The sequence below is a fragment of the Acromyrmex echinatior genome, chromosome 16 (genome assembly GCF_024713525.1).
Source record: "Acromyrmex echinatior isolate Ae372 chromosome 16, ASM2471352v2, whole genome shotgun sequence".
NCBI classification, from domain to species: Eukaryota; Metazoa; Arthropoda; class Insecta; order Hymenoptera; family Formicidae; genus Acromyrmex; species Acromyrmex echinatior.
In genome coordinates this window covers 1,843,644-1,854,503 of record NC_141867.1, presented here as the reverse complement: position 1 = coordinate 1,854,503, position 10,860 = coordinate 1,843,644, and the positions used below count along the sequence as shown (strand labels likewise).

Genomic DNA, 10,860 nt, shown 5'->3' with positions numbered 1-10,860 from the left:
AAGCCCATGATCAGTCAATTTCTTACGGTTTAAGACTTAAAAATTAGATAATAGCTTGTAGAAAGCCCATTAGTCAAATGTGAGAAGAATAATTGACTTGGTCAATTTCTTACGTCTTAAGACTTGAAGTTTAGGTAATGGCTTATTATAGAAAATATTATAGGGTGCCCATTATAGGGTGCTTTCCAGCAAGAGACATAGATGATATAGTGAAACACACAGTGAATGATTACATCCTTGTTGTTTGCCAATGTTAAACAAGATGAAATGATCATTGTGTTACACCATATGTATTGCTAGAAAGCACCAATAAACTTTCATGGGGGAGAGGAACAAAAGCAGCGGCCGTTTCTCCTCGGAGGAGCGCCAGCGAGGTGGGATGGCAAAAGAAATGTCTTCTAACTTGTTCCGAGCGATTTTTCGATTTGGTACGAGGACGTATGTTGTGCGCATGTAACCGGAAGAAAAAAATGAAAGAAAAATTCGCCTGCGTGCGGCGAAAGGATTGCGACCCGGCAAGAGGGGTTGACGACATGCATACGCTCCTCGCGCGTTATTTAACTTGTAACCGTAATGATACTGCTATTCACTTCACTCGCATGTTCGAGCGGGAGGAGTGTCTTTAACGGTGAACGTACCATTCTGTCGGTCTCTTATTTAATAATTTGCACATTTACACGCGCTAATATAGAGGCGAAACCGGATATGCGAATAAAGATAAAAAAAAAACAAAGCGAATGTTCCGATGAATCATTGTACGGCCGTACATATGTATATGTATATACATATGTAAGCATATACATATATATGCGCATTGGATAAATTGGATAAAAGAAGAAAAAGGAGAGTGTTTCTAAAGTGAAAGGGGAAGAGAAGAAATTGTTCAAAGAGGAAGAAGGAAAGGGTTCATCAGCATACGTCGTATATTTATTCTTCATTAGCAATAAATCTCCCTGTGCGCGTTTCTCTTTTCTTTTTCTTTCTCCATTTCTTCGATTCCTCTTTTCCTCAATTTCTTAGCGTTCTAGACGCTCTTCCGTACACGTACTTCTTGCGTGCGTAGACATATGCTCGTGAAGAATTGATGTAGAGTGTCAATATTGTTACAAAAAAAAAATACCTCATACGGGACGATCACATATTAATTCGGTGTTCTTTCATTCGGTGAATTTTTCGTTTATTTATAGTATTATGCGAAGAGAAGGAAGAGAGAGTGACAGGAGACTTCTACAAAAATAAATATAATAAAGATTATAAAAGGATTAAGCCTTTCTCTTTTGTCGCTTTTTTTTATCTAAATGCTCCGAAAATTTCTACATACTGAAAGTGATTAAATCCTTTATCATCTCCTTGTGTGACCATCCTCTGCGTCGGATGCTGTAAAACGTGCTTGTAATTACGAATCCAAGTGATTATTTCTTAATAAGAATTTGTATTGCATAGAATCTTTAATTAATTAGAATTTTTAATTTTTTAAAAGTAATTTTCATGATACTGAAACATGTAGTGATCATCTGGACAGCTTATCTTTAAATGTTCATCTTTTTAAAAAATGCATGCCAGATGCGTGTTTTATCTAAAATAATCTATCAAGTTCTGATAATATTAATCAGTTTATCAAATAATATTCATGTAATTTTGTTAATTTGATATTATCAATTGTTCTCTAATATGTGGAAAGAAGGACTGGGCTGTTGTCAAAGAATGCATTTTCACTACAAATGCTTTAAAATGTTTGAGAAAGAATTTTACAAATTGACTAATCGATACACTTTAAAACACGTTTACAATCTAGATCAGGTAACAAAAATTATACAATAGGAAATTTTGCTCTAAGCAATTCTACTATTCTAATTGATATCTTAATTACTGATAAACATATTAAGTAATATCTGCAATATTTTATTTATATGTGAATAGAATTATTAATATTTTTATTTGACATATGCATTGAGAGAAAAATGTGTTAATTGGAAGAATTTTGATTCAAAATGAACAAATCAGAATTTTCTAATAAAATCTATAATGTTCTAATTGATATAATTGGGATTCTGATTAATACAATATAATCAGAATCTTCTGATTCATACATTTTCAAGCAGATATTTTTTTCAGTGTGGAGAGAAAAATTGGAAACAACGAATTACCCAGTGAACCAGTGAGAATGGATTGAAATAGATTGAAATAAATTCAGATTTTCAAAAATATGCATTTGCGAACATTAAAATGAATTCTTTTCAATCTGAATGCATTTTCATTTATTTATACAAGATGAAGCACATTTCCTATACTTTTCAGTCTAAAAATAATATCAGCGTTTTTGTATGTCTGGTGAATACTTTTCAATTCAAAATTCTGAATAAGAAATGCAGTTTTTTAGTCCAGTTGAATCAAATTGAATCGACCTGAATCTAATTGAATCCAAAAACATTCTTCATTATTTAAAATATGCATTCGGATAGATAAAATTTCAATCCATTTTAACCCATTCTTGTTTATTGAGTCAGAGAGAAACCTGAGAGAGATCAAGCCGGTCTTCTTCCAGTTATCGTCGAAATCACCATCGGTACACTACCACCAGTACATCCATTTCAGTTTGGGAATTACGTAACTACATACATTTTCTGACACATCAATAAAATTGTATTGTCGAAAGTAGATGTGGTTTCGTCTCTATATTAAATCCTCAGGACAAAAGCGTGCCGACTATCCGTAGGAGGGATAGTTTAATGGGTCCTTGAGCGAAAATATTTTAATTTCGCATATGTAAATAAAAATTGTTGAATTTTAATAAACGAAATTGAAAATTCAAACAAGTTAATTTAGTGAATTTTCTCTTATAATATCTTATAAAATTATGAACTTATGTTTCTTTATGCAAATTTTTAGTCTGTTTTTACTATAATTTTTTTAAACATAATTAGTATAACTAGTATAACTCTTTTATTTTAGAATAAGACGTGAATGATTCTGCCATTCACGTCTTATTCTAAAATTAAAGAGTTATTAACACATAAAAAATAAGAGCATAAAAAAACCACAGCACAAGTTATAGTTTGTAATATTTAATTATTATTACATTAATTAAAACATTAAACGTTTCGGCCACAATCTGGCCATCTTCAGTAATTCAATAATATTCTTAAAACGCAGAGTTACATCTAGTTGACATTAAATTCAACAGTCGAGAGTTGTAATTAAATAAACATGTTCTTTTATATGTGAAGATGCTTTATATAGTAATGTTACAACGTCAATTGTCATATCAAGAAAAGTGTAGAACAAGAATTTTCAGATTCTAAATAAAATTGTATATATTAAAATCTTCTAGTCGGAATATAAAGAAATGGAATCATTACCTGTTTTACAGCAAAAAAACCAAACGATGAATCTCGAGTATTTCTTTTACACAGTTAGAATTTTATCGTGACATTATGTGTTGTTATTTGTCCTATCATATATTTTACCACTATTTATATATCTGAGTCAAAAATTTTTAGAAAGTTCTAGAATTGTTTATTAACGGAAAGAGACATCCTTCTTTAGAAGAGGAAAATAAACTTCAGGCAAACCTTCCGTGTCACTTTGCTTATTGATACCACTTGTTTGTCTTTTTATATGTATCATTTCCGAAATTCTTCTTTTCGCTAAAGATTGTTCTATATCTAAAATTCTTATATTATCCCAATCTAATTCATGCATCTCATTCATACGGTGACGTGAAACCACAAAAATTTCGGAAGAAGATTTTCTTATATCGGCCTTATGTTCTTTAATCCGAGTTTTTAATTTCCTTTTAGTTTGGCCAACATAAGACGATTCACAGTTTAAGCAATTAATTTTATAAACTACTCCGCATTGGTCATCCTTAGGCAAAGAATCCTTTCCTGTCTTAATAAATGTTCAATTTATTCATAGGTTTATAAGCTATATTAAAACCGTACACATGTGAAAGTTTTTTAAATTTTTCCGAAACTTTGCTCAAATATGGTATCGTGAAAAATTTTTTTGAAGTAACATTAGAGTCACATTCATTATTAATTTCTTTACGATTTTGATCTAAATTAGTTCTGTTTTCCAACGTTTTAATTCTATTATTTATTGTAGAAAATATAAACTTTAAAGGATAACCATTACTTAGAAACGTGTGAATTAATTCAGAGATGTTTTTTTCATGAAATTTAGGATGGGATAAGAATAGAATTCTATCAAATTGCCCAATAATAACTCCCCTTTTGTGTTCTAACGGATGATTCGAAAAATAATTAAGATATCTCCCAGAATTGGTAGGTTTTTATAAATATCGAAGATGATATTTCCTTCCTGTCTCATTAATTTAACATCTAAGAAATGTATGCCGTTATCATCGCCAAAGTCCACAGTAAATTTAAGCCTTTCATGATATGAGTTAAACAATTCTAGAACTTCTTCAACTTTTTCTTTGTGTATAGCTAATACAATATCGTCCACATAACGAAAATAAAAAGATGAATTAATGTTATTCTTGGTAATAATTTCTTGTTCAATCATTCATCGTTTGGTTTTTTTGCTGTAAAACAGGTAATGATTCTATTTCTTTATATTCCGACTAGAAGATTTTAATATATACAATTTTATTTAGAATCTGGAAATTCTTGTTCTACACTTTTCTTGATATGACAATTGACGTTGTAACATTACTGTATGAAGCATCTTCACATATAAAAGAACATGTTTATTTAATTACAACTCTCGACTGTTGAATTTAATGTCAACTAGATGTAACTCTGCGTTTTAAGAATATTATTGAATTACTGAAGATGGCCAGATTGTGGCCGAAACGTTTAATGTTTTAATTAATGTAATAATAATTAAATATCACAAACTATAACTTGTGCTGTGGTTTTTATGCTCTTATTTTTTATATGTGTTAATATTAGAACCACGTTAGTTTCAAGATATATTTTTTAAAGAGTTATTTTTTTATATTTTATATTTTATATTTTATATTTTGAACAAGACGTATCAATTTTTACCGATTCTTACGATTTTATATTTTTTATTTTAAATAATTTGTAATAGTTATTTTATCAAGCCATGATATTATTGGTACTAAACATAAGTTTAAAGAATTTCTGAAACACAAATAATTTGCAGTATAGTAGTGTCTTAAATTAATTTTTAGCTGAAAAATTAAATAATAACGATTAACAAGATATTTAATACATTTAACCAAAGCTGTATTGAGCGCAAATTGTTTCGCAATATTAAAAAAATTTGCATATATATTTTTATAAAGAATGTATAGAATATTATCAATTTGTTTAAGTATAAATCACTTAAAATATTTTAAAAGTATAATGAAAATTCAGATATAATATACCGTTAGAATATCAAAAATATCTCACACGCGAATAATTATCAATTACATTTATAAAAAGAATCGCACAAATAATGTAGGATTAAACTAGTGCCAGAGATGCCACAAAGCAAAGCGCGAAATGTACGACGATATTTGTTAAAATTATGTAAAATATAAATGAATAAATCGTGAATATTTTTCATTCACAATAATGTGATATCTACACGGCGAGGGGTGGGAGAACGTGCCGCTCGGCGTGGTGGTTGACTATACGTCATCATTTCGGCATTCGCTTGGCGACCTCGAAGCGAGATACACGTTGTACAAAACGCTCCGCGTGTCGTATTAATCCGCGAAAATTAAATATCTACGAACGCAAATTGATCAGTGCTCATAATTTGCGACTGCCGTTCGTATAATTATACTATCGCACACTCGAAGTAAGCATCGAAATATATGATAGTTTAAAAATTACGAATTATCACGTTTAAACCGGTACTTTTTAATGGTCATAAGTGATAGCACATTGATGGTTTTGCATATCATTCTCTATTTTTTGATCAAAAGCATACGATAAATTTAGATTTATTGAATTACTGGATTACGATTCAAAAGTAACGAAAAGCTAAAATGCGTCAATCTTTTGTTAAAAATATTGCGTACATTGCGCGGATTTCGTGTAACAATAAATTAATTATTTTAAACTAATCGGTTATTGTAACACAATTTTAAATATCTAAGATATAGATGAGTTGTGCGCGTAACGAATCCAAGAAACAAAGCAAAGATCGTGCAATAAAGCCTATTCATCGAAGAATCTTAAAAATATAACGACTAGATTATTTTACTGATTTTGTAATATGTATTAATATTTCGATAGTTAGATGATCGGCGCGCAACCTTGGGGATTGTTTTGGTGAGGAAGGGCGCGACACGTATACGCGAAGTTATCATACGCAGCATTCCATTGTCGAAACTCGTACAGGCAAGTAGACGTCGCGCGTTGCTCTTTTTCACATTTCTTTTTCAAACATAATCGCGACAAATGCTAGATAATATGAAACATTATACTTTATGAATACTCACAGATTACTAGCTCGCACGATTAATATTCATAAAAGATTCGAGATGGAAAAATAGAATTTATTACTATTTCGCAATAATTACGGACGATAATTATTTTTGTTAAATGTAACATTTTTGTCTCGCTTGAGTATTATCTCGATTATTCTTCGAACGATCATCACACGAGTCATAAAAAAGCTACGTTAATAATTTCATGCAAGTAACGTAATTTATGCGATTCCTACTTTAACAAATAATATAATTTGCGTAATTAACAATTTAATTAATTTTGCGTTTTATGAATTGCATTTTTCGTGATATGATAAAAGATTGAATGTAACTTTCAAACTGTTTGTCGGTAGTAAAAGAAATATTTCTCTTTTTTATTAATCTCTAGTTCATTGACTCTAATTATATCTTACAAACATCGTAATAAGAGATTCAGTCCTTTTATAAACTCTGAATTTATTTCGCAATGACAAATTGTGTTTGATATTCATTTCTAAAAGTCAGCCGATAATTGCATAGTAATATAAATAATAGCTGTACATTTTTCAGATGATATTTTCCCTCCCACGGGTACACCTTGACGTGGTGAGAGGGCTCAGTACCCAGAGGATATTTACACGAAAAGAACGGTTTTTCTCAAGTTTCTAAAAATTTTTTGGATATATCTAGATAAATTTTTAGATATTGAGTGAAATCATTCTCTTCGTGTAAAAATCCAACGGGGAAGCTAACGTACCCTCGTCCGCCGATTTAATTGAAAGTGAACGAACCGCAGCCGGTTCGTCGCGTCGCGCGTTTGCTTCGGGAGTGCCGTCAAAGTTATCGGACTAATGGACTTTTAACAAAACCCATTCGAATGGCATTCTAGTTCGACGATGGAATTACATCTTCGACGTTTCGACAGGAAAGCGGAACTCTCATTGGGACGTTGCTTAAGTGGTCACGGTCACTGCAATGCTCTCACGCCAAGTGCCCGGGCACGAGGTGATGCCGGCCGCGTAATGTCACACGCTTCGTCATGGTGTTGTGTTCGCGCGGTTAGCAACTACGTGTTGCTGTCGGCTGATTGAGGAACACGCTCTGTCTGCCGACAAACGGTTCGGCCCTTAGCGGTAAGAAACAATCGATTGGCTCGGATTCGTCTCTGGGCGTGTATTCTGTTATCCGGATTACGCAGTTGTTATGAGCACATAACGATTGCATAACGAGTTACAGAATTCCGTCCTGGTGGGTCGCTCAAAAAGGAGTTGTACAACTCTGGTCAGGGCGCTCATTTCTCTGCGTTTATCTATCAGCATCTAAATGATTCACGCGTTTAATATGACTCAGTCAGAGCCTAGCTCTAGTAGTCTTGTAAAAGGCTAGCTCGTGACGAGGGGTTGGAACCCATTTCTTGAATTGTCTAGATTGTTAGACAATCGGCGATGGTACCAACTTTACTCTTATTAGAGGAGCTTGTCACGTCTACCAGTCTCTTGGCATCGCTCGTGGTACAGCACCACTTGTGTCCCACTAGAACTAGCAGTTAGGGCGTATGACTGAGTCAATGTTAAATGTGATGTAAGGCGTAAACCAGAGGTGAGGGACTCGATACGATCGATTTCGTCTTCTTTCGTGTGGGGCTTAACCCTTGTTTGGCGTTTACCGTGTGTTTTGCGAGTACTCGTCGACTTGTGGTGTTAATTCCACCGATCGAAATAGCAATCCTGTCATGGGTTTTGTAAACGTGGAGTGCCGCAGTGTCGCGCGAAAGACTTTATAAATGAATAGTCCGCGCGCGTTTATAGTGTATTATTCGCGAGTGTTTTTTACGCGAGTGTCCTGTGCGAGAGGATGTCAACCCGATTCTGAGAGGAGGAAGAGGTCTAGGAGAAGCATCGGGCACCGGCGGAGCAACCTTGCGGTAAATATCATTTTTTACTTATGTAAAATCAGTTTAAAATCAATCTTTCTTCTATTTATTCTGGAGTCGTTTTATGTTACAATGATTTAAAAATGATAGTTAGAAAAAGGATTATTTTGAAATTATTTTGAAATTTCATATATACGAATTTTTAAGATCTGTTTTAAAAAACGTATAATTATTTTATAAACATAATCTAACTCAATGATGAATTGAAAAATTCGATGCTTATAAAAATTATACATTTTGAAAATTATAATGATTATTTTAAAAGAACTTTGCGTTTTTTTTTAAATATTGTTTGTGTTCTTTATAGTTTGTTATAATTTATATTTTATATTTTTATGTTACAGAATCATCGTAGCGACGTTGCAGATTTAACTCCGCTGTTGCGCGTCGGGTCGGTGAGTGACGAATTAATATTTTTATTGAGGTAACGGATGTGTGATAATTTTATTAATGTATTATACTCGTATATATCTATAGATGCATATCTATAAATGCATATATGCATTAATTTAACGAAAATATACGGATAAATATATAGCATACATCCGTTAATCTTAAAATGGATAAGTTAGAACAGATTAGGATAAACTTAATCCTGGATACCTTCTTATTGTTGAATATATTGTGCATGCACTGTTTTTATAATGTCACGTTACACACACCCAGTTTGAGTTATTTCTACACTGAAAGAAAAGATTGGCTGCTGCAGCAAATTAGATGATAAAATATGGCACAGCATTTTTTAATTGGCTACAACAGCAATTTTTGCTTGCTGCAACCAATTTTTGTGCAATGTCGCAATGTCAGTATAGGATTTCGATTAATTAATGCAACCAAAAATTGGCTGCTGTAGCCGATTAAGAATGCTATGCTGTATTTTATCATTTAATTTGCTGTAGCTACCAATCTTTTCTTTCAATGTAATTATTCCTATATGTTGCCACTGCTCTTACACAACATCTCGTTAATTTAATTATAAGAATAAAGTAAAATTATTTATCTCAGGAAGATTATTTCATTTAGCTCAAATTTTATTTATTAATTGTAAATTTATACGTTAATGTATACGTAAACGCTTTGATACGAAGTAACTCAAGCTCGGTTTTACTAAGTAATTTAAGCTCAAAAATATAATAAAAAATAGGTTGTTTCTATGTCATGTTTTATGCAATATTAAATTACTCGGGGAAAAAATATTTTATATATAATTATGTAAAATTATATAAAATTATATATAATTTTATATATTTGTATATACATGGACATATTTTATACATAATTATATATAAAATTATACATATATACAATTATAATATATACAATTATATACAATTATATATAAAATATGTTCATTTATATAATAAAATGAAAAGTAATAAAAGTTCACATGAGACTAATGTCCATTTATATACAATTATATAAAATTATACATATTTTTATATAATTTTATATAATTATATATAAAATACTCTTTCCTGGGAATACATCCTGACATACTTGGAAATAAAAATAAAAAAGAATAAAATATTCGTTTTTAAAATATATGAAATACATAAAATAAAAACATATAAAGTTTATATAAAATAGTAGAATGAACGAAATTGTTATCTATAAATATTATAACATGGAAAAGCGTTTGTTACTGTGTAACAAACAAATATTATTTTATTAATTTTCCTATCTACCCTATTCCCAAATATTCATTCAGGATTAAGTTTTATACAAGTTGGTGCAGAAAAGCAGTATCTACATACACATGTAGATGTATGTATAATGTGTACTATTTTTTTTAAATTCCTTCTATTGTACTTATACTTATTTTGTTGCATTGTTACTAATGAAATAACAACGAAAATTCTGATGTAACGCATATAATATCGATCTCGCTTTTATATAAGAGATATTTTATGGTTATTAATTATTATTGTTTATTTCAATGCACTGACTGTAGCCTGATCTTTTATCATTTATCCATATGTAGTAACTGGATTTTATACCAGTTAAAGTAGTAACATGATGTAAGATCCAAAATACATTTTATACCAAGAAATAGAAGAATTTTATCCCATAATTATTTTAAAATCGCGTTTAAGATTTTGCATATTTAAAATATTTAATTTTTTTGATATAATAAATCATACAAAAAATTATTCTAATAGTATACAAAATACAATAAGGATATATTTATTGACGTGAGGGAAAATTATTCCTTTCGGATCTTACATCGTCCATCTGAATTTTTCATCTCCGCATGCTTTGAGATGAGATTCAGCAACGAATCGTTCGAATCGTTAAAAATACGTACATGCACCTTTTGGAATTTTGTTGGATAGTAATCGATTTAGCAATTTTCTCTCATTTACTTTTACATTAAAGTTTTGTTGATTACATTATAAAGTTTATATATAAAGAAATTTAATTCAGTTTCATAATATTCGAAACTCTTGAAATCAAAGCATTGTTGTCGTGTAGATTTTTCAATTAAAATTTTGTTTAATCGAGTAGTTATATTTTTAATTTTTTAATAAATGCG

At 30.7% G+C, this 10,860-nt stretch overlaps 2 long non-coding RNA genes across 2 annotated transcripts; one reads left to right on the top strand and one right to left on the bottom strand.

Moving 5' to 3' along the window:
• Nucleotides 1-55: 55 nt before the first annotated feature.
• Nucleotides 56-5,020, bottom strand: LOC147907032 (uncharacterized). Its single transcript, XR_015547705.1, has 2 exons — nucleotides 3,360-5,020; nucleotides 56-2,736 (listed from the first exon to the last, which is right to left on the bottom strand). It is a non-coding gene; the product is annotated as an uncharacterized LOC147907032 (long non-coding RNA).
• Nucleotides 5,021-5,030: 10 nt separating this feature from the next.
• LOC147907031 (uncharacterized) lies at nucleotides 5,031-10,503 on the top strand. Its single transcript, XR_015547704.1, has 2 exons — nucleotides 5,031-8,318; nucleotides 8,672-10,503. It is a non-coding gene; the product is annotated as an uncharacterized LOC147907031 (long non-coding RNA).
• Nucleotides 10,504-10,860: the final 357 nt, after the last annotated feature.